A 25,918-nucleotide genomic window follows, 5' to 3' on the forward strand; every position below is an offset into this window, starting at 1 on the left:
CTCCAGAATCCACTGGCTGAAATAGTCCACCTTGGAGTCTCTCTTTGCCCAGATTTTCACTACCAACACATGGCTGGGGTAGTTGATCAATTTGTTCTGTCCTCTGTCCTTTATTGTGGTACCTACCAGGAGTCCTCTTTCAGCTGCCCTTTAAGCAAGGATCTGTCTCAGCCCCTCCCCCAACTGTCAAGTATTAAGCTTACAGCAGGCACTACTCTAATTTGCATGTGCTCATAAAACCCCACAAATATCACTAGAAATTATCGACTAATATTTACAAAAAAAAACACATAGGGTTTATGGCAGCACACTTGGCCCTTCGAGGGTAAAAATATAGAAGGGAGAAAAATTTGGATCCTTTACACACCAGGAATTCTAATTAAAGACAAGCAAGCAGGTCCTAAAGGCTGCAAGTCGAACTCCATAAACAGCCTGTGAAATGGGTCTAAATAAGGATCTCAGACCCCAACCTTGGTGCTAAACAGGGCAGCCCTGAGTCACTGATCACCAGAACAGGTGGGTAAAGGGATAGGGACACGTGTTCCAAAGAGTGGAATGGCACACATTCCACATACCCTGCTTTGCAGAAATCGGGCAGGTGGCTAGGCTGGGATGCCATGGCTCTTAGGAGATAGTTGTGGCAAGTGAAGTTGTAAAGGTAACAAACTGAATGGTGGAAAAATTTCTAATGTCTGGCTCACCCAACCTTTTTTAAATTATAATTTTATATTTGTTTTTATTTACTTGGGAGGCAGAAACAGGGACAAATCTTCCAGCCACTGGGTTACACCCCAAATGCCTGCCACAATCACGGCTGAGTTGGGCTGAAGCCAGCGGCATGGAACTCCATCCGTGTCTCGCACCTAGCAAGGACCCAGGAACTTGGCCACCTGCTGCTGCCTCCCAGGATGTGCATCAGTGGGAAGCTGAGATAAAAAGCAGAGCTGGTACTTGAACCAGAACATTCTTACAAGCGACGCAGGCATCTCAAGGAACGTTTTCATAGCCAAATACCTACCCATAGCTCACCCAGTCCTATTCCTAAAGACTCCTTTTGAAACTCCTAGCAGTTATAGTAGATCCCAAAGAGCCTCTGCTGTAATAAAAACAAAATGGAAAGGCATCATCCTTCTACACTTCCACAAATCTCTTTATGATCTAGCTGAAAAGAAGCTGGATTTTCATGTCGACCTCTGCACTTCATCAGTAGTGCTAAGAAGGTTTGAGCTGAGGTGTGTGAAGAATGCCCAGGCTCATAGTCCTGTCGTTGGAAAACAGAGAGCTGTGTTAGCAAACTGTTCAGGTAACTGTGTTAGTGTTTACTTTGACACCTTTAAACATTCAGTCCTCAATGGTTAGTTGAAATGTGCAATTGGAAACCGTATTAGCAAGATGTTTTTATATTCTATTACATTAACAAAAAATATGTCTGTATTACATTTTGGATGGATCTTTTATCTATGCCTGAGTGGGCAGCATCATGCACTGGCCATTAGAAAAACACCGGCTCACTGAGTGACACACTGACTTTACAACTGTCAACACATTGGTACGATAGCAGAAAAGCACATTCTTTGATAACACAATCTCCTCAGCAGGTCTGTGAGCCTCAGGAAGCTGTCAAACTCAAACTCTCGGGAGCAGAAGTTTTTCAGAATTCTTAATTTTCACTTAAAAGATCCAATTTTATCATTGCCACAAACACAGTTTTTTTTCTTTGATGCAATTGGTTCTCTACATTCATTTTCAAGAAGATATTTGCTAAAGACTTTGGTCTGAAAAACCAAAGCTGGTCAGGGAAAAAAAAAAGATGTTTCCATGCAAAGCAACACACAACAGAGATGGGCATAGCACATAGCAACAATGTTTTATGCTGTTGCATCAACATTAAAATTATTTAAAAAAACTCCAGAAAGATTTAATAGAAATGCATAATTTTTACTGCTTCACCAAGTTAACTCTTAAAACGGGATGGTTTTGCTCTGATTTAGTGTGAGCTCCTGGTAGGCAATAATGCAATAGCCACCAGCACACTTGGGTGTCACTGGTAAAAAAAAAAAAAAAACATGAACAATCCTATACACAGTTGGTTTTATGCCATCAGTGCAAATGTCAACACAACAGAAAAGGCAAAAAAAAAAGTCTGGGGGCTGCTATGAAAACAGTTTGGGGTTGAAAGAATCTATGGCCCCGTGGATAGGGTTACCAGATAAAGTTCAGAATTCTCACATATTGCATGGAAGGTACATACATTTTTTAAAAATTGTAACTTTCAAAGTTCACATGTAAGCAAGCTTCCTGCGTTTTTATTTGCTGCAACTGGGAATCTGTAGACCCTACTTTGAAAACAGCTACTCTGGGCCTTATCTAAGCAGAGAAATTGTATCACAAATGCACTTCATGAAAACAGCTCTAAACCCAGTGGGCAGGCTAGATTAAAGTGTGGAAATATTTGTAGGGCTCTGAAGTTCTGCTGGTCAGTGGAGAAGCTGCCATTTCTCAACTGTAGTTACTGCAAGGGGGCAGTGTTTATTTAAAGACCGAGCAAAAGAAGACTTCCCTGCAGGTAACAGCTCCCAGTAGATCCCTTTCTCAGGGGAGTTAACTGGCCCCCACCCCATCCCCATCACTGCTTCTCACTTACAACTGACTTAGACCCTGCACAGCTATGCATAAACTCCTCTCTCCTTGCTTTGACCTCATAGCGAGTAGAGACCAGCTGGCCCTTATCCTGTGTCAGACAACCATTCACTTGAAGAGCAGGATTTATGTTTCACATCAAAGTAGTTCAAATACCTTTAACTGGTTCATTCCCATATCCCCTTGACCCAGTCCTTAAATCTTACCCAACCCTCCTCTGATGCACCCAATCATATCCACTTCCGCAGCTGGGCAATCCTGGCAGAATCCCATATGTGCAGTCAACACCCCATTATCCTTGCTGTCTGAGGGAAGTGAGCAAATCCAAAATTTCTCGTTAGTTGTGAGGGTCCTTAATACGCTAACACAGTATCCTGGAGGGCCCATTCTTCATAGTCAGGCAGATCTGGGCTGCAGCTCTGGCCCTGCCAGCTACTAGCTGTGTCGCTGTGTGACTAAGGGAAGGTGTTAACCCTCTTGGGGTCTCCAATACTTTACCTTTAAAAAATAATTTTAAAAATTATCACCTATCTTATTGCAAAGATTTAAAATAGTATTGCAGAGCCTCTAGCACATATCAACTTAAATCCTAGACTTTATGTGAGGTTCACCAAGGGAGGAAGGAACAATTTAAATAATGCTGCAGCTATCTAGCCATCCTTTGTTTGGCCTTTATAACTTAACCCCTTGCTTGATTAAAGATAAAAATCCCCTATAATGTCACTCTGTTGTGTTAACAGCATTCTGTAGATACAGTCCCAAAGCAATCAAACACCATGAGCTGCTTTTTAAAAATAAAATGAAATAAAATCTTTGTGCTTTACTTAGTTTTAATTTCCAAAGGCTAAGTCTGTGGATATAGTGCAGGAATCCTATATCAGCGCCAATCTGAGTTCTGCTGATTCCACGTCCAAGTCAGCTCCCTGCCTACAGTCTGGAAAAAGCAGCAGAGGATGGACCAAGTCCTGGGGCCCCTGGGAGACCCACATGGGAGATCCACATGGGAGACCCAGAAGAAGCTCCTGGCTCCTAGCTTCAGATCAGCTCAGCTCCAGCCATTGCAGCCAGTTGAGAAGTGAACCAGCAAATAAAAGATCTTTCTCTCCAACTTTTCCTTTTGAATAAAATAAATATTTTTTGAAAAAGATTCAGCATGAATCCTGATAACCTCCAAAGCAAATAGAATAGGATAGAGATAATAGGGAAATAGACATTTATACACATGCACCTATGTGCAGCCCGGTGGCATACATTCAGCATGAATGCCCACACACGGTAGCACACACATGTGCACTCAGGGTTGGCTTTGCTGGGCACTTTTGTGCAGCGCCCAACCCTGCCCCCAAAAGCATTAGCCAGCTCCTGTAAAGAAAGCTGGGATAGTCACACACGGTAATGAAAAACACCAACCTGCACCCCATCAACCACAGGAGCAAATTTACAAGGACAGGAAGTTGTTAGGGAGATCCAGAAAGTCAACAAATGTCAGGAATTTTATAGTTCAAACATTATAGTTTCCTTTTTGTTGCTTCAGAGCAGTTGTTTAAATATTCAATTCACAAAACAAAACTGAAGTTTAAATGGCACCAGGACATCTCAGACTTGGCACCGATTGTGTACATGGGCCGGTTGACTTTTCTTGGTACTAAAAAAGAAAGCCAAGCCACGAATCCTTCATGCTAACATAAGCTTTTTTTTTTTTAACTTTTAAATCAATGTTTTGGTAGAGCATTAAATAAGAAGTCATAAAAATATTAAAACTCTTCATTTCCTCTATCTTACACTAATACCCTTAGGAATAAGCAGCATAAATCTGAGTGCTCTACACTTCTGTAATTCCCTTTGATTAACAAAGCAGAGAGTACTTACTTAGCCAATGTAGAAACATTTCTTTTTCTGTCTGGCAAAAATGCAATATGAAAATTCAGTTACTTCTTTCAGCATCATAATATGGCCAAAAGTGGATGCTATCAGTTGGACTGTGGGTTTGAAATTCTGAGTTTAAAAAAAGCCAGATTTTATACTCTCAGGATTGAGAACATACACATTTTTTAAAAATATAACTTTTTACTCTGGTCCTCACTTAGTTCCAACTTTGGAACCCCACTCTATCTTGCAATGACCATCAGGGTTGCTCCGGGGCCCCCCACCCCAAAACACACACACACACGCAGGCACACATATTGGAATAGATAGAGAACAACAAGGAAAGCTTGGAACCAGACAGGAAATGGTCAGTGTGGACTCATGCCTTACTAGGTAGGACACAAAGATTAGTTACTCCTCACTAATGTATTGAAGATTTCTCTGCACACCCCTCCTAAAACTGTTCTGCACTTCAACTGTTGACATATGCCTTGTTAGAGTTATAAGCCAGTTTAGACTATCCCAAAATCTGCCAAGTTCAGCAAAATTAAGCTTCAACACTATAAACTGCTGAATGCTAAAATGAAAATAGTCACGAGACAGCTGAATAGTACCCTATAGTCATTTTAAGGTGTATAGCAGCCGGTTCTGTGTACAAACTAAAATTGAAATGTCAATGAAGTAGTCACAGGATGTGGTTAAGAACTTGCATTTTTTAACATATTTGTTACTCAATACCATGTCAATTAATTCCATAATGTTGTAAATTGATGTTGATGTTATGTTGTGGCTTTTAATTGATCAGGATGATGTTCTGCCAGTTCTGCTTTCAGACCAGAGATGGTCTCCCCAAGAAACCGTTGAATTTATCTGGACAATAAGATGCTGGACTCTGCTTGCAATGAAAGAATCTTGACTGAATTTGAACTGTAATACTGCAACAAGGTGGAGGAATCCACCATGGGGGGAGGGTATGGGGAGGGGTCGGGGGAATCCCAGAGCCTATGAGACAGTGTCTCATAATGCAATGTAATCAATAAAAAATAATATAACAAAATAAATAAATTAATTAATTAATAACTTTTTAAAGATTTCAACTTGAGAAACTTTCACAAATGGAGTGGAATACTACAGGATCCCAAAACATTTCATTACAGAAAAATCATTGCAGAAACTGGGATAACTCACTAAGAAGGAACTATGTCTTGTTCTAATAACCAGATTGGCACTGTGTTGCATTCATAAATATGGAACTTCTATTTCTTAGTTTCTTTTTTTTTAGATTACTATTTTTAATGTGGGTTTATAATACACTGAAGACATCTCAGTCAACCACTATTGAGTAAAACAATCACCATGGCAGGGAGACACAGGCATTATTGTCAACATACCTATAAAACTGAAAAAAAAAAATTGTTAGTGTTCCATTTCAATAAAACAAGGAACACATGGGGCTGAAATGAAACCATATCAAGAGTTCCACAATTTTTCTGAGGCTGGTAAGTGGTACAGCAGATAGAGCCACCTCCTTTATCCTATACAGACCCTGGTTCAGGTCTTACCTGCTCTACTTTTCATCCAGTTCTCTGCTGATGGCCTAAAAAAGGCAGTGGAGGATGGCATAGATATTTGGGTTCCTGCCACACACAATGAGAGATTTAAAGTTCCTACCTCCTGGCTTCTGCCTGGCCCACTGGGGGGAAATGAATCAGTGGATAAAGTTCTTTCTCTCTCTCTCTGTCACTCTTTCAAAATAAATACAATAAAAATAAATAATTTTTAAATTGCACAAAAATAAACATCTTTTCAAAAACATTTTTATTATTTATGAATTGACTTGAGAGGCAGAGAGAGAAAAAGACAGATGACAGAGCCATTGCCCATTGGTTCACATTTCAAATTCCTGTAGTAGTCAGGACTTGTCAGGCCAAAGTCAAGAGCCAGTCTAGGTCTTCCATGTGGATGACAAGGATGCAGCCATTGACACATCACCTGTTACCTCCCAGAGTACACATTACTGAGAAGCTAGAATGAAAAGCAGAACCGGGACTTAACTAGTAGACGCACTGATATGGAATATGGACATCCCAAGCAGTGTCTTAACTGCTGGATCAGATACCCACTCCTATAACTTCATTTTTAATTCCTTTTCCATAAACTTTTTAAAGTAGCCTTTGTTGATATGGCAGACTAACAAAGTCACTAAAAGAAGATAGGAATCCTATCCCATGAAGCAGAATGCCCAGACCGTATATAAGGTATGTCAGGGCTCTTAGCTCTCCACCCACTGCCTGTCCCACCTTCCTGCCCTTCAGCAGGGACTCTCATTGGTCTCCTTTTCCTTTTCCTTTTTGCTTGCTTGAGCTCCATCTTTGGCCCATGACCTTTCTTTCTCTCCTCCCTGTGCCTCCTCCTCCAAATATTTCTTTGTAAATCTCCAAAATGCCCCAATTAGCATAGCTCATGATAGACAGCTGAAGGCAGTGTGACCACGGAGAAGATGATTCAACCAAAAGACTCCTAAAAGAACAGGGAGAAGATCGAGGTTCTCTAGTGGTGCTAAATGTTTAGAACAAATTAATTCGCCACATTTTTTAAGTTAATAGGGCATCTGATTGAAGAACAAGAAAAAAACTGCATGGTTTTCTTAGTCTTATTAAAAATTTATGTTTGCACTTCTTACATGGGATTACTCTTTGAAGAGGTAAGAATAATTCATTTAAGCCACTGAATGTAAATTAAAATAGGAATAATTAATCCAAACGGGAGGTTCTCATTTTGGCTGTGTATAGCCTGTATCCTAGATCCCTGCAAGGGTACAATTCAGAATTGGAAAAGAGCAGCCAGGGGGAGCGCTCAGAACCCAGCTCTGCTCCTCCCGAGCAGTGCAGCCTCACACGGTCAAGGCACATGAGGATCCTAAGCCATGACTTTTCCTTTTCCAAGTGTAGTCACCACAGCAGCAGCGTTAAGCTTGTTAGATGTGAAATTCACCAACGCATCCTGTACCTGCTGCCTCTGAAACTCTAGTGGGGGCGGGCAGCACCCTGGGTTTGAAGAAACCCTCCAAGAGATGATGACACACGCTGAGGTCTGAAGACACTATGTCTCATGAATGACTGGCTGAAAGGTTTCTTTACAACACAGCCTTCTTGTGGGACTCAACAGATCCTTCTGGCATAAGGAATGGTTAATGCCCATGAGCTGCAATGGTAACTGTCACGTAACAAGAACCAGAGCTTATTCTTTTCGGTGGCCAAATCTCACAAAATCCCTACAACACTGTATAGTTGGGTCCATCTCACAGAATCCTGTAGTCCTTATATTGTAGTTCATACAATTTATAACATCAGCAAAGACAGAGAATTACTCTATCGCTCTCTGTCTGTCTGTCTCCCTCTCTCTGTCTCACAGAGCCAGTATGGCTACAAGAATCCAACTCTAAACTTTTCTCCTCAGTTCATTATAGCAAAAATTCCAGTATTATGGCTTAAATCCTTATCCTCACCTGAAAAACACCAGAATCTCTAGAAACGTCACAAGCCCTTTCTATCTCTGGTAGAGGGAAGGAAAGGAGAGAATATGAACTTTCACCTTGTCTCAGCAGGTGAACATCCATTTTGGTAAGAATACTCCACAAGGGCATTTATGTCACTGAGGACAGCAGTGCTTCCTTCCTAGCCTGACAAAGACCAGGTGTGCACGTGTAGGCAGGAGTACACCATAGGTACCGAAAAGCCTTAAGGTCTGCCTGGGAAGTCTAGGACTGGGAGGAAGACTGAGTACCCTAGAAAGGCTTTGGGGTAAGCTAGCAGAGAGAAGAAACCTCCTCCCAAACCATGCTGGAAATGGATCCTCTGACTCCATGTGGTCTCCTCTGCCTTATCTATTTATGTGTGTGACATTCTGGTGTTCCTTTTATAAACAAGTATTGTATTTAAATTGCACCTTGTAGTTCACAAAGCATTCCTACATGCAATATTCATGCACTCACTACAGCCTCATGAGGAAGATAAAATTCCTCATTTACTGAAAAAACTTGGGCACGGCTATTGCTAAGACGTGGCAGAGCTTAGATTTAAATCTTGGATTTCCGACTCCAAGCCTACCTCTTTCATCTCAGTGCATATTTTAATCTGGTTTAAACCTGCTATGGAGATGAGCCGTGCATTAGTGCTCAATTCCCACTGAGAGAAGGCTACCTGGGCTCTGTGACCTGGGGGCGCAGTATCACTCCCAGGCTCCCATCGTTCTAGCAGGTTCCCAATCTTCTCCCACTGTTTACCTCTTCCCTGCTTTCAGAACACAAGGTCTTAATGGCTTTACATATGGGCAGCATTGTCAACCATGGAAAAGAGATTCTGCTACATATAACTGCTCCAAAAAGACCACAGTCAAGTGTATGGATGAGTCACAGAGATGGCAGGATGACTTCACAAGGGCCAGATTCTCCTGGTAATGAACTCCACAGGCTCCACAAGGTGGCCCAGGACATTGTCCTTCCCTGCCTCTAGGTACTGTGTTGCTGAGACCAAGCAGAAAAGACATTCCTTGCTCTAGCACCACATGGGGTTCATCCATAGACATTCAGCCTGAAGTTTTCTAAAATTCTCTAGAAGTCCATGATCATAATGTATGCAAAACACAAACTTTGTCCTATAAAACTTCTCATCTCGTGACTCCAGTTCCTAGCACTGTTCATACTTCTTCCCTTTCACCTAAACTCCAGTGCTATGTGGTGACCTTAATGCTTGCCAATTATTGTCACCATCAAAGGTAAGAGCTAATGTCTAAAACCAAACTAGCTTCTCGGTATCCTCTAAAAACCAGTGTCTCACAGCAACTTCCAGCTGTATCATTCTCTCAGCCATCATGACACAATGCAAGGGCATTGTCTTCTTCCTTTCTTGTATTTGGGTCACCACCATTAATTTCAGGTTCCCTGTTCACATTCTTCATAAAGCTATCTGATTCATCTTTATTAAATTTTTTATTAAATACCATGGTATTCTTTGAGCCAACATTTTCATCCTTGCTGAACCACCATGAAAGCAGGAACATTCAAGCTTGGCTTCAGGTTAGGCCTTCTTAGTACTCTTGCCTTCCCCAAAGAACAAACCCGACCATATCATGAATGACTTTGGAAGAGCCTATTGAAACAAGTTCATCTTGTCACCCATCTATAGTCTGGTCCCAACCTCACAGGATCCTTCCCTGCTGGAATCTGGCATTCAAACTAACCATTTTTCATATACACCATGAGCCATTGCTGAGTCTTCAGCCACCAGATTGCTTCTGGGCACATGTGGGCCAGGGTAGATATGCTCCATGCCCTGTGAGACCTTGAAACTGGGGAACTGAGCTGGCCCACTGCTTCCTGAAACCATAGGTCCAGATCTCACAGTGGGTCATCCTTTAAGGATTTATGGGCACTATCTTTCCAGGATAAAGGAGTCTTTCTTTGCTCGGCTGGCTTCCTCATGCCACCTCAGGTGCTGTTTCACTGTGTGGAGCCCAGATGATTGTCATGCTGTGTCCAGAGATATTTAATTGGATTTTAAAAGATGAGAAAGCAGCAGGAAGCTGATTGTCAGCCCTCTGACAAGATCACAGAGCAAGGCGGCCCAGCAGCTCAAGAGGAGGTGGCTTGTTTGGTGTCACTGCTGTCTCTACCTGTGGAGCTTGAGTGTTAGGAGGGGCAATGTGGCAGTGGCAGAAGAGCCTGCAGCCTGTCCTGTGCCAGCCTCTCCTGCCCAAGGCAAGAATTCTACCCTCTCAAGAGGCAACACAGAACCCATCTCCTCCAGGACAAGCTTTTCTAAGTCTTATAATATTAATAATGTGTTTTATATTATTAACAATACTTTTTCATTTCCATGTTACTGCCCTTTAAGCCTCAGTAAACCTTAGAGAGACAGGCCAGAGAAAATATTATCACTTCCAGAATATAAAGGAATAAACTGGGATTCATTACGCTGGGATGTGAGTTTGCCAAGGTTGTACCACTAGTAAATGCTTAAGCCAGAACTGGATATCGGTTGTCAAAGATCACTGATGAAACAGTAGATAAAAGCTGTTTTGAACATGACAAGTCTACAGTTTCAATTCCTGCTTCTTAATATGATTCCCAGAAGAAAAAAGATCCCTTTGTTGTGACAGGGCATAAAGGACAGACTATGCCCTACAGGCTAATTAATTTCTTTTTGTGTGAGAGGTAGAGAGGCAGAAAGAGAGAAACAGAAACAAAGACAGACAGATGAGGTTCCCATCTGTCAGTTCATTCCTTAAATACCTACAGGTATTTGGCCAGTGCCAAAGCTGGGAACCAGGAACACAATCCAGGTCTTCCAAATGGGGTGGTGACTACTTGATTCATTACCACTGACTCCGGGTATCTGCCTGAGTCAGGAGCTTGAGCCAAACATTGAGCCCAGGCACTTGGTGGGGGTGTGGGCATCTTAACCGTTAAATTAAGTGCCCACTCCATAAAGGCTAATTAAAAATGGAACACAACTTTCATCTTTGGAAACCTTAGAGAGAGAGAGATACAGACACCTCCAAAGCAAAGGAAGATGACTGCAGGCTGCTTGGAACAGAGCAGCTCACAGATCCATAGAGAAGAAGGAGAACCTGTAGACACTGCCATGGCTTGAATGTCTGCATGTCCCCGAGGCAACATGTGTGGAAATGTGATCCTCTGCGTGAGGTACTGAAAAGATAGAAACTCTCCAGTTCCGTTGGATAAGGGGCCTCAGGATGTGATACAGTCTTTAGGGTGGAGCCCCATGATTGACTCCTGTGTCTTTAAGCAGAGTAGACACACAGAGGCAGAAATGCACATGCCCTGTCTCCTGCCAGGTAATGCCATGCTGGCAAGGAGGTCATCACCAGATGAAACATAGAGACCTTGCACCTCCAGAATGGTGAATGTCAATCAACCTCTTTTCTTTGTCAAGTGGCCCCCTCAGGCCTTTCATTATAGCAATGGGAAATGGACCATTACAAATGTTATCCCAAGATAGATAATGCACAATGTGGCCTGAAATCCAGATTGCTTGATGCATCTTCCAGAGGTAAGTCATATCTACCATTGTGTATATAAAATGATTCTTTCGCAGTTTTTTCCTCAGAAAGGTCTAAGATGGGAGAAAGCCTTGAGCAGTAACAGATCTTCCTGCTCAACCTCAAGGCTGCACAAACCCCACTTTCCTCTGAAATGCAGGGGGTGTTACATTGGTTGACACTGGGGAAAGTGCTCGTGCTTTCAACTTTGCCTGTGGGATGGTCTTTGTCATTCTTTCAAGAGGCACCGTACATTGTTAAGAAGACACAGAGAATGCTATAACATAAGAAAACTGGCCCAGGGGAGGCCAAAAAAGAAGGCAGAAAAAAAAAGAAGCCAAAACCAGTCAGAATCAGTATCTTTTTCATAGAGATCTGCAGATTTAAAGCATCTGAATTTCAAAGTGTATCTTGCTAATGTAATTCCTGCAAATTCATGGTGATGAGAGGATTCAAAATTGACACCATACTGGTGCAGCACGAATTTACAGCTAACAGACATTTAAGAATAACTCAAAAGACTTGCCTTCCTGTTCCAAGAGGACTGAGTGAAGATATTTCTACTCCACCCATTTGCTTCCCCAAATTTTCCTAATAATAATATGCAAAAAACCATAAATGACACTCTGAACTGCAATACATGAAGAGAGAAAACACACAAATAAAGGTAAATAACTTAGTAGAGAAGAGGAAGCATTCAGTACTTCCAGAGAGAAATTCTTTCAGAAGGCAAATCAATTGACCTAATTCTCCCAAACACATACACCAAAACAAACAAAACAGGTACTGTAAAAAGTGTGGCGCAGTTCCAGTCTGATAGTGGTGTGGTTGGAGTCTTAGAAAAGTACCCTTTCTATTGATAAAAAAATTTATAAAAGTCATTGGTTAGTGACCAGAACAAGATAGGTTCTATAAAGAAGTTAACCCTGGAAAGACGGAAACTACAGTTGAAGAAAGTTGATATTTGTGACTGTTGGCCTGAGCAGACTCCCTTATCTGTGCAACGTAGATTGGAAAAACTTCATCTTACCATATTGGGGTGTTACAGCACAAAACGTAGTCTAGCAAACAGATTGGAAAATTACAAGGAACATCCCATAAAGGGAGTATCCACAAAGAGAATAATCCCAAATATCTGAGAATAAGATCTACCCAAATCATTGACACTTTACCATTATTTCATGAGGAAAATTCCAAGAAACCCCATACAAGCAGCAGTTCCTAGCTAAAGAACATAGCAGAGATTTCAGCCACTGTCCACTTCAGGGAAGTCTGTTTTTCTAGTTCAGCTTATGTTGATATAAAGGACAAAACTCAGCACTTTTTAGACAAAAATAACTGAGTCCTGTGTCCCTACAACTCATCATTCACAAAGCCCTGCATACAGTCAAGTTATTAGACACAAAGAGCAGAAACATGTGATGCATTGTCAAGGGAAGGGTTGCACTAATAGAAACCAGTCTTAAGGTAATACTGATGTTGGAGTTGGTAGACAAGAGTTTTCCCTTAAATATAACCAATGACTTAAAAATTTCTGCACAATAAATTCCGGATGAAAACTCTCAGCAGATGAATCAAAACTATGAAAAAATGAAAAGTCCAGCATTAAAAAGTATAGCGACATAAGTAAAAACAGTACAGTCTATGGGCTTAATGAAAAAAAAGTGCAGATGAAGGAAGGAAAATTCCGTGAACCTGAAGATTGATGCATAGTGGTCTATTAAGACTAAGATCAGAGAGACTACAGAAAAATAGGTAATAACAGACTGAAATTCAATAGTAAGCAGTCGAACGTAACATCTCAAACAGAGAGAAAATGCAATGAAAATAATGTGTGAAAAAATAACAGCTGAAATTTTCCCAAATCTGGAAACAAGCATGCAAAAAGCTCAGAAACATGCAGGCAAGAAAAAGATGCAATGAAAAAACACACCTAGACATATTGCTCACAAACCATTGAGAATCGAAGATAAAAATTTCAAAAGTTGCCAAGGGAAAAGAACACATTACATACATACCAAAGAGCAACAACATGAATAGCAGACGATGATTTTCACTTGAAAAACACTGAGGTTGAAAGATCATGGAATACCGTATTTATGGTGAAAAAAAAACATTCAGTTCAGATTTCTTGTCACTGCAAGGGAAAGGTAAAAGGAAGTCATTTTTTAAAGAGATTTGTGTTTTTTTGTGTGAAAGGCAGAGTGACAGAGACAGAGAGGGAAGCACATGACAGAGAGAGAGAGAGAGAGAGTTTCCATCTTCTGGTTCATTCCACTGATGGCCACAATGGCCACAGGCTTGGACCAGGCTGAAGCCAGGAGCTTCATCTGGGTCTCCCCTGGGAGTACACGGGCCCAAGATCCATCCTATGTTGCCATCCTCCACTGCTTTCCTAGGTGCATGGATAGGAATTGGAGTAGCTGGAATTTGAACAGGTACTCATACGGGATGCTGACACTGCAGGCAACAACTTAAAGTGTTATGCCAGCCCACTACACTGGCCCACATTGGCTATACTGCAGTCATTGTTAAATACATGAAAACTTAGGGAATTTCAACCATACTAAAAGAAATACAAAATTTAGTTCCTCAGACTGAAAAGAAGTTCTTCAATTACTAGATGAAGAAATTGAATCTTTGAGAGTAAAGCATACCAGAAATGAAAGACATACATAAAGGATAGAATATCTTTTCTTTTCTTGATTTATTTAAAAATGATCACATAATGATCAAACTAATATTATAAATCTACAATGTAGAGTTCAAAATTCATATTGACATAAAATGCTAAAAATAAACTAAAAAATAATAAAGTGATCATTAAAATTCCTTAATATGGAAACACTGCATGGTCCCCACATTTGGAAGTAGCTCAATATTCTAAGCTACATTGAAGTGTATTAAAACACATACTGTAATTCCCAGAGTAACCACTCTAAATATGCCAAGAGATAAAACTAAGAAGGGTTAAAATAAAATTATAGTAATCCCAAATAAAGGGAAAGAAAAGAGGACCCAATAAACAAATACAAAATTTTTATCATACAAGTAGAAAACAAATGAAATGAGAGATGTAAATTCAATAATATCAATAATTAAGGTAGATTCACTAAATGCTATAATTTGAAGGGACAATTATTTTTAGACTAGATAAGTCATGAACAAATTATAAATTAACAAGAGACGCATTAAATACAAAGACTCTCTCTCTATATATATATATATATATATGATGGAAAAAGAAATATCACAGAAACACTAATCCTAAGAAACCTGGGATGGCTGAGTTATTGTCAGTCAGAATGGACTTCAGGGGCAATTGTTGTGGAATGGGGGTGTGGGGTGGGGACACTTAAGCTGCTGCCTGGGAGGGAGACCTGTCTCCACTTCAGATCCAACTACTTGCTAATGCAAACTCTGGAAGACAGCAGAATTGTGCTCAGATACTTGTTAGCCTCTGCCACCCATGTGAGAAACCCACACAGATTTCCTTGCTTATGACATTGGCCTGGTCCAGACATGGCTGTTGTTGGCATCTGGGCAGTGAGCCAGCAGACAGATCTCACTGTCTCTCACTCTTCTCTTTTTGTTGTTTGGCCTTTCAAATAAATAAATATTTAATTTAAAAAAAGAGATATTTCAAGATAAGGAGTTTTCCAAACATTTCAAATAAAAATTTCATAATGGGACCCAGCGCAATGGCCTAGTGGCTAAAGTCCTCTCCTTGCACATGCCAGGATCTCATATGGGTGCTGGTTCTAGTTCCAGTGGTCCCGCTTCCCAAACAGTTCCCTGTTTGTGGCCTGGAAAAGCAGTTGAGGATGGCCCAAAGCCTTGGGACCCAGCACCCAAGAGGGAGACCCAGAGGAAGCTCCTGGCTCCTGGCTTCGGATTGGCTTAGCTATGGCCATTGCGGACACCTGGGGAGTGAATCAGTAGATGGAAGATCTTCCTTTCTGTCTCTCCTTCTCTCTGTATATCTGACTTTGCAACAAAAAAATAAATAAATCTTTTTAAACTTTTCATAATTACAAAAGGACCATTTCATAAAAAGGCAGAGCAATTACTAGCATGTGTTCAAATATAGCTAGAAAATGCATGAAGCAAAACCTGAGAGAGTTAAAGGGAGAAATCAACAAATCCATAATCATAGAGATTTTACTATTCTTAGAAATTGGCAAGATGATCACACTGCTAAAAATCATAACTAATATAGTATATTTGAGTAACACTATCAATCTTCTAACCTAATTCATGTTTACAGAACACTAAACGTAACGACCACAGAGGAGCTGTTGTTTGTAACAGCACATGCAGTGATCATCAGTATAAGCTATGGATTAGGCTATAAAATAAGTCACAAATTTTTAAAAGATTGACATCTTACAAAGCATGCCTTCTGACGATAGTACAATTAAATTAGATGTAAATAGCAAAATGATAGCAAAGTACCAAATATTGTAAAGTTAAATGGCACACACACATTCTGAACTTGAAGAAATAAAAAAGAAAGAAAAATAAAAATTTAAGAAATGTGATCTTTTTTTTATAAGATGCACCTAAAGCAGTGCCTAGAGGGAAATTTTTATATTATTTTTTGTATTATTTGCCTGTATCAGAAAAGAGAAAAGGTTTAAAACCAGTTATCTAAGTTTCTACCTTAGAAAGTTAGAAAGAGGTAGAGAAAATTAAGCTTAAAATATGTGGGAATAAGGGAGTAATAAATACAGAGTATGAATAAACAAAATGGAGAAGTAGTATATAAAAATAACAGATCCAAACATTGTTTTTGAAAAGTGCAATAAAATCAATAAACTTCTGGTTAAGGTGAACACACACATACCTATCAATATCATCACAGAGGGGACAGGTCCAGAATATTAAAAGGCCAAAAATAGAATATTATAAAGTATCTTTGTGCAAAAACATTAGCAAGTGAAATACATTTCTACAAAAAAGAAATGTTACTAAAATTGATACAAGAACAAATAGAAATATTTAATATACTGCATTCATGAAAAATTACATGTGTTATCAAAAACCTGCACACAAAGAAAACTACAAGTCAAGACTATTTCACTAGGGAAACTGATCAAATAGTTATAAAAGAATTACTGTCAGTTTTATACTAACTTGGAAAATACAGAACACTTTCTAAGTAATTACAAGGCCTACATAATGTTAACAACGGAAACAGAAAATATTACAAGAAAAAAATTGTGCACCAACAAACCTCATGAACATAGTCACAAATATTATTAATGCAAATTTAGAAAACTTAATTCATAAACATATAAAAGCATAATATATCAACACCAAGAAGGCATAACCCAAAATACGACTTTCACGTTTAAAATCAATCAACATAGTTCACTAAATTAACAGACGGAGTGAGTTCACAATGTGATACAGAGAAAGAATTGGACAAAATTTAACATCTGCTCATTGTTACACCAGTCAGAAAACCAACAAGAGAAAGGCCATTCCCCATCTAGAGTATCTTTGAAAAACCTACAAAGCTTTGTCTCACACATGCTATTTCTTGCTTCCTTTCACTTTGCTTCTCAAAGAAATAAAAATTAATAGATCAACATTTTTAGAAAGAAAAGTCAATAGCTGATATACTTAATGGTGAAAACACTGAATGATTTCCCTCTAAAAGCAAGAGCAAAGCCAGGATGCCTGCTTTCACCACTTGTTTCAATATTTTATTAGAGGACCTAACCAGTACAGTTAGGCAAGAAAAGTAAGACTAAAAGCAATCTAAAGGAAGGAGGAAGGCTATCTGTTTACACACAACATGCAGAAAATCTCAAGGAATCCACAAACTCTTACTGAAATTAATATGCTAATATATAAAGTAAAAGGGTACAAATGCACAGTTCAATTACATTCTTATATTCAAGTGACATTTGGAAAAAGTTTAAAATAAATTTAACTTAAATAGCATCAAAACTCATGAGATACATAATAATTTATTTTTTTATTAATTATTTTGCATTATGTTACAGTTTCATAGGCTCTGGGAATCCCCCCTCACGCCCCTCCCCCCTGGTGGCTTCCTCCACCTTGATGCAGTAGATACATAATAATTTATTAACGAGACGCACAAGACCTGTGCATAGAGAACTAACAAGCATTATTGAGAGGGATTAAGGAAGTCCTAAATGAATGGAGAGAACCAATGTTATAAACATATCAACTCTCCCATATCAGTTTATGGATTCAATGGAATTCAAGTATAGGGTTGACAGGTTGTTTGTAAATCGGCAAGCTGTTTCAAAATTTATATTGAAGTCCAAAGAGCTGGAATGTTCAAAAGAACTGTTTTCAAAGCACAAACTTCAAGGGTTTACACTATCTGACTTCAAACCCTATCACAGAGCTAGATGAATACAGCATAAGGAGTTGACAATACCACCACCCCACGCGGGCACCAGCTTGTGTCTGCCTGCTCCACTTTCAGTCGAGCTCCCTACTAACAGCCTGGGAAAAGCAGCAGAGGATGGCCCAAGTCTTTGGGCCCCTGACACCCATGTGGGAGACCTGGAAGAAGCTCCTGGCCCTTGGCTTTGGCCTGGCCTACCACTGGCTTTTGAAGCCATCTGGGATATGAAATCACACCTGGAAAAATCTCTCGCTCTCTTTCTCTCTTGGTCCCTTTTTCCCTCCCTCCCTTTCAGTAACTCCGACTTTTAAATAAATAAATAACTCATCTTAAAACAAAAATGTACATAAACAGATCAATGGAAAGCGTTTTTAAAAAGTCAAGAAACAGGCCCACTCTTACACAGCCAACTGATTTTTGTCAAATTTATCAAAGCAATTTGATGGGGAAGGACAGTATTTTCAGTAATGGTTCTACAATAACAGATACCCATGTGGGGTTTTTGAAAAAGAATATGCATCCCTCACTTTACCTTACAAAGACCAAATAATTCAAGATGGGTTAGTATATTATATACTGAAGTCCAGGAAGCTAACAGCCATTAGAAATAGACACAGGAGTGCATCTTGCCACCCTGGAGGGGAACAGCGATTTCTCAGACAAGACACAGAAAGCAATAGCCATAGGCGGGCGCGGAGAGAGAAAGCTTATATTTCATCAAGTTAAAAACTCTTACCCCAGCTGGTCATTGGGCTGGTGGCTAAGATGCTGCTCGGGGCACCCACATTCCAGCTCTGCTTGACATTCTAACTTCCTGCCAATACACTCTGTGGGGGCCAGGAGAAGCCTCCCTGCCACCCATGTGAGAGACCCTAGTAGAGTTCCCTGCTCTTGACTTTGGCCTGGTGTTGCAGTCCTATAGACAGTGAATCAGGGATGGTCAAATCTCTGTGTGTTTTCTGTTTCTTTGACTTAGAAATTAATTTATTTAATTGATTTTAAAAAATTTTAAACTTAGGCTCACCAAAAAACACCACTATGAAAACAAATACACAGGGGTCAGTGTGCTGGCTCAACTAGCTAATCTTCCACCTAGAAGTGCCAGCATCCTATATGGGCACTGGCTCGTGTCTCGTTTCTACAATTTCCGTCCAGCTCTCTGCTTGTGGCCTCGGAAAACAGCAAAGGATTGCCCAAGTCCTTGGCACCCTGCATGCCTGTGAGAGACCCAGGAGAGACGCCTGGCTCCTGGCCTCTCTGCCTGTTGTGGCCATTTGGGAAGTAAACCAGCAGATGGAAGATCTTTCTGTTTGACTCTCCTTCTCTCTGTAGATCTGTCTTTCCAATGAAAATAAATAAATCTTTAAAAATAAGTAAAGAAATACACAAACCGCAAATTAGGAGAAACTACTGACAAACATACATTTGACAAAGGATTATACCCAGAGTAAAGAATACCTACAACTCAACAATGAAAAAAAAAGCTTTTTAAAGAAATGTGAACAGCTATGAATATGTACTAAAATCTTCAACAGACACTTTGCATAAGAAGATGTATCTCAAGAGTAAATAGGCACAGAATTGCTTAACATCTTTATTTATGAATGAAATGCAGATTAAAAGCACACACACACACACACACCACATCCACTGGTACAGTTACAGTGAAGGACTGTCAAAAGCAAATGTTGTGAAAGATAGATTCCCAATGAAACTGTTGGGCATGAATAGACGATGGGATGTTGGACTGCCTGACATTGTCTGTGCCAACAATGTCGGGGTACACTTAAATAAGAGACTAATAGAATTATGATTCCTTATGAAGGACTACACTATTGTAGTAAAATGGGGAAAATCTGTTGGGGGTGGGAGTTTGGGGGAGGGAAATCCCAGCCAATACAAAATTGTACCACATAATTCAGAATTCAAAATAAAAATATATTTTTTTAAAAAGCAAACATTGGCAAGAATGTGGTTGACCAAGATTTCCTTACAATAGTGGTAGAAGCATAGAATGATGCAATCACCTTGAAAAAGTTTGGGCAGTTTCTCATAAAAATATACATATACCTATTTTTTTTGACCCAGCAGTCAGTGCTAGATATTTACTCGATAGAAATGCAGATCTTTGTCCACAAAAAGCCTTGTATGCAAAAAGTCATATCTGCTTTATACTCATCTAGATACAACCAAAATGTCCATCAACAGAAAGAATGAATAAACAAGTTCTGGTGTTTTCACAAAGGTTTGGGCCTTCTCCCAGAAAATACAATGCCAAAGATCACAATCCTGAAAGTTGAAATTCTAGAAGGTCAAAACCCTGGACATCTAAAAAATTCCTAAAGTTTAAACTCCCAAAAGTTCAAACTCTTAAAGACATAATTATGGAAATAATAACTGTAAGAATGTTCTTCATCAGGAGCCAGCATTGTGACTCAGGCGTAAGGCTGTACTGCCAGCATCCCGTATCTAAGCAGCAGTTCAGATCCTGGTTGCTCCACTTCCAATCCTGCATCCTGCAAATGCACCTGCGAAGGCAGTGGAAGATAGTCCAAGGACTTGGGCTCCTGCACCCACGTGGGAGACCCAGATGGAGTTCCTGGCTCCTCACTTTGGCCTCGCGCAGCCATAGCCCAATGGGAAGTAAACTCACAAAAGATTTATCTGTCTTTCTTTCCCTTTTTCTCTGTCACTCTGACTTTCAAATAAAAAAAAGGCTTTCAACAATTATTTAACAGACATTCATTTACATTTTAAAGGGTATTGATTTCAGACTGAAACATGCAAAAACATGACAGACCACTTTATAAGGCATCTAATGCAATACAGTAGGCAATAAAGACACATCTTTTACAAACATGGTCTATAACAGGTATTAACAAGAGTCACACTGGGATAACAATTATGAGCAAATTGTATTCATAAAGAAATTGATCCAAAAGTGAAGCAAATAAGCATATACCACTATGGCTGGTATATGTGTACCCAGCTTTATAACTTTGGTTACCTGAAGTATCAGGACAGAAAGCTGCAATCATGCGACAAGATCCACAAAATAAACTGTGTTCCACCACAAATGTAGTTGTCCAAAGAACTGAGGGCTCAATGAGCTTTATCTTCACAAATGCAGATATACAGAAAGGACATTTACTGAAAAATTGCCAACACTTTCTCACACACGCACACACATACACGCAATGCCAACATACAAAGTCAGTGTTATGATAACGTACTTCCATGAAGTCAAACTTGTCAAAAATGTGTAACACAAAACAATTTGGAACTCTCTGGAAATCTTTAGCAATTCACACATCAAGTATTGGAAACAATTCAAAGATGAAATACACAGCATAGCAAATTGTTTAAAAAAATGCTGACTATTTTAAATAGAGGAGGATAATTCTTAAAAGAAAAAAATGAAAAGGAAAACTCAGCATATGAAAAAGTGTATTAGAAGGATAAATGGGCAATTAAATGGAGGTAGGCCATAAGAGTTGGATGATTTTCAAGATCATTAGCTGCAGTTTGAAGTCTTGCATTGCAATGAATAGCTGCTTAAAAAAATTTTTTTTCAATATATTTATTTGAAGGCAGAGACAGAGGAAGATTCTATCCCCTGGTTCATTCCCCAAATATCCACAAATGCTGCAGCTGTGCCAAGCCAGAACCAAGAGCTGGAAACTCAATCAGGGGTCCCATTTGGGTGACAGGTCCCCAACTATTTCAGCTATCACCTACTGTCTCCCAGGGTTTGCACTGGCAGGATGCAGGAATTGGGAGATGAAGCTAGGAATGAAACCTAGAAACTCTGATATGGGGTGTTGATGTCCTAATCTCTAAACCAAACACCTATTCCCGCTTTTCTTGTAGGGCGTGGCTCTCACGGAAAATGCATTCACATTCATTTTATTTTTTTAAGATGAATTTATTGATTTGAAAAATAAACTGACAGAGAAAGAGACAGAGAGACACAGAGAGAACTTCTATCCATTGGAGGATCACTCCCCAAATGACAGCAACAGCCATGGCCAGATCAAAGCTAGGTGCCTGAAACTCATTTAGACCTCCTGCATGAGTGCCAGAATACTTGAACCATCATCAGTGGCCTTCTCAGGCACATTAGCTTTGGCCCTGACCCAGTTGCAGCCATTTAGACATTTGTAGGGCAAACAATGGATAAGAACTCCTACTTCCTCTATCTCTTTATCCTTCTCAAAGGTGTGGTTGTGTGCATCCCCCTCTCATTAACATGCAAGTTCTAAGTTCCTTCATCTTGAATTTGAGCAAGTCTACCGCTGGAAGCTGATGCAGCATGGAAGAACTCACACTACGTGACTGAGTGGGGTGGGGGGCAGATCGTATTTTCAGTTGCATCATGTGCCCCATGACAGAACCAGTCAATCCTTCCCCATTTCCTGATCCACAGAAGCTGAGAGAGATTATAAGATTATTACTATTTTAAGTCACTGTTTTATAATGATTTGTTAAGCAGCAATTGATAGCTGGAACACTCACAACTGAGTTAACCAAAACTTGATAAAACTACATTAGGTGGCAGGCCATGTCGGAGTCAGGATTGGGTCTTACATATATATGAATAAGAGGCAAAGAGATGGAGAAAGAGAGAGCTCCCATCCATTAACTTATCCCATAAAAGGCTGTGATAGCTAGGGCAAGATCCTGGATCCAGAAACTCAGTCCAGGTCTTCCAAATGAGTGACAGGAACCCAATTACTTGAACCACCTCCGCTGTCTTCCAGGGTCTCCATTCACAGGAAGCTGACATCGGGAGCCAATGTACTGAATCCAGGCATGCTGATGTGAGGCCCGGGAATCCCATTTAACTCAGTATGTATATTCATTTGTTCTTTTGCTAACAATAGCAATTTTTAAAGAATTCCAAAACACATAGAGAAGAAGAATCTTTTTCTAACTTATAGCAACAACAGCCACAAACATGCCTAGTATGCCCAAACAACGCATGTTTTCACTGCCTACCTGGTCTAAACCACTGTCACATGCTATAGCTATGTGATAAGAAACATCCCATACAGGTGACTCTAAACCTTGGAATGCTTGCAATTATAGGGAAGAAAGAACATGGAAATACAGAAGACACACAGAGTAGAGTACCTTGATATATTAAGATGGGCAGTAAGAAGAACTAGTGCTATTGGTATTGAGAAAATGACAGTGAGCCCTCAAAACAATGGCACAGGAGCAGCTTCTGCTGAGGGCAGGGACCTGTTGTCTTGGGCTGAAAGAGGCGACCTATTGCCCAAACATCGCTCTCAGTTCCGAACCTTTGGAAGCTCAGTTCCACTCTATCACTCTTTAATATCTATCGTCACATTGTTTTTCCTGTGTATCCTGAGCCAGCTAGTCCCAGACACCTGTCACTAGCACTGTCAATAATAAACTCCAGAAAATCAGCCCTATGATAATGGAAAACATCTCTGGCATGGAAATAGTGCTTTGCAGGTCACAACATATATTACATTTCATCTTCATCTCTGTGAAGTAGGCAAGAAACACAAATTTTTGTAATTCTGTGTGTGTGTTGCCAAATTCCATGATCAAGACAGAATGACAGGGTTTGAGATGCAAGCAAGTGGGAAAAGGTGATTCCTACATGTTCAAACATACTTGAACTGAAGTAGAAGAATTAGGATGAAAACAACATACTTTCGAAGAATTACAGTATCTAATGCCCATTGATTCTACCTACCAACAAAGTTCTTTATGGAAGTAGAGGTGGTTACACTATGACTAACAGAGAAAAGAAGGAACAGGAGAAAAACAAAAATAAGAGAAAGAGAACAGAGAAAAAAAGAGCAGAAAATAAAAGCCAAGTAGTAGGTTCAATTCTGATCTTGCTGGGAGGGATTTTGAAAAGTTCATGGAAAACGAAATGAAAAGATAAGCTTATTTTAAGCTAAAGGCACATTTCAGGGACTGGTGCCATAGCCTAATGGCAAGTCCTTTCCTTTCATGCATCAGGATCCCATATGGGCACCAGTTCATGTCCCAGATGCTCCACTTCCCTTCCAGCTCCCTGCTTGTGGCCTGGGAGAGCAGTCAAGGATAGCCCAAAGCCTTGGGACCCTGTGCCTACATGGGAGACCTGAAAAAAGCTCTTGGCTCCTGACTTTGGATCAGCTCAGCTTTGGCCTCTGCAGCCATTTGGGGGAGTAAACCAGTAGATGGAAGATCTTTCTGTATTTCCTTCTCTTCGTAAATCTGACTTTGTAATAAAAATAAACAAATCTTTTTAAAAGATACATTTGAAATCCATGCACTTTTTTTTATGATGCTCATTCACCGCAGGCTTTTTGAAGTCCACTGGAAAAGAACAGGAATGAGCCAGCAGCAGCCTCTTTGCAGATCTTAGAGGAAAAACAGAACTGAAGATGACTCCCAGCTGGAGATAGAAAATTAAATGAGTTCTCTAAATTAAGAAGTCTCAAGGGAGAGGAGTAAAAAAGCCAGAAGAAACATCAACACCGTTTCTGGGAGGGAGAAGCCAAGGAGAGTGGACTCAGCAATGACTTTGAAGCCTGGGAATTGGCTCTCAGGAGGATAATATGGCCAGAAAATAGTTAGTTCATCAATGATTCTAATGTTGCCCTTAACTGCCTAAAACAGATACAAAGTCAAACAAACAAAAGCATGAACAAACTTGACCAAATTCCCAAAGGAGTTGTGATATTTACCAAGACTCAAACCACAACATTAGTAATACCATCCGTCATGCAACTACTTAAAGTTTATCAAGCACTCACGGGTGGATTAGCCGTAATTAATGCAGCCTCCTGTTCCATAAGGAAACTGTACACTCCCCACCCCACAAAAAGTAAAATAACTCACTCAAGTTCACATAGCTATTTAGGAGGTAGAATGAGGGGAAAAAATCAGATCCTTGGATATCCGTTGACTTTAGCCTAAACACAAGATCTCTGAAAATATTTTAATTGCTTTAAAACTCTTAACTTCAGCTTTCATGAGCACTAGGGTAAATCTTGCTTTAGTTTGTTGACTGTCAACACTCACTTCTACAAATATGGACCGTAAGAAAGAGTTAAAAGAATGAATGGAAATACACAGGGAGGAAAACTAGAAGGACACAGAATTCTCACACACTAGAGAAAAATGTAAATATGATGAACAAGTTCAGTTCCTTCGAGAGAGAGAGAGAGAGAGTAAGCACAGTCCTTTGAGGGTAGGGGGAATCAATAACTCCACTTACCTCAAAATCATTCAGAGAGCATTATGATTTGGGAGCTCAAAAACAATACTCACCACTAAACCCCACAACCCACAGGCTCACAGACGGCAGAGGACAGCCCTGGGCAAAAAGCTCGGCTTGAGCACGCCAGCCTGCTTTACCCAAACCACCATCATTTTTTCTTTTGGCCAGCACCCCCCTCTCTCAGGAAAGACTCTAGCCTGAGCTGCTGCACTTTACCATGTGTTTAAGACTTTGTTTCATCTTTCTCCTAGTTTGTATTTTTACTTTTTTCTTAAGTGGAAGAAAAGTATGGCATCCTTTTTTTTTAACTTTGTTTTTTTTAAAAGAGTTACGGAGAAACAGGGAGAGAGAATCTCTCATCCACTGATTTACTCCCTAAATGGCCACAACAGCCAGAGCTGAGCTGATCAGAAGTCAGAGGTCAGGAGACTCTTCCAGGTCTCCCACGTGGGTGCAGGGGCCTCAGAACTTGAGTCATCCTCTGCCTCTGTCTCAGGTCATAAGCAGGGAGCTGGACTGAAAGTGAAGCAACAGGGACACAAACTGGTGCCCGTAGGGCATTCTGGTGCAGCAGGTGGAAGCTTAGTCTACTATGCATGGGGCTGGTCCCCTAAAATACAGCATTAATGAATAGAATTCTCACTATGAGCCATTAATCCACTCCCACCCAACAGAGAACATACCAGCTAGAGAAACTTTTTGGTGCCCCT

Source organism: Ochotona princeps, chromosome 21, assembly GCF_030435755.1.
Source record: "Ochotona princeps isolate mOchPri1 chromosome 21, mOchPri1.hap1, whole genome shotgun sequence".
NCBI lineage: Eukaryota > Metazoa > Chordata > Mammalia > Lagomorpha > Ochotonidae > Ochotona > Ochotona princeps.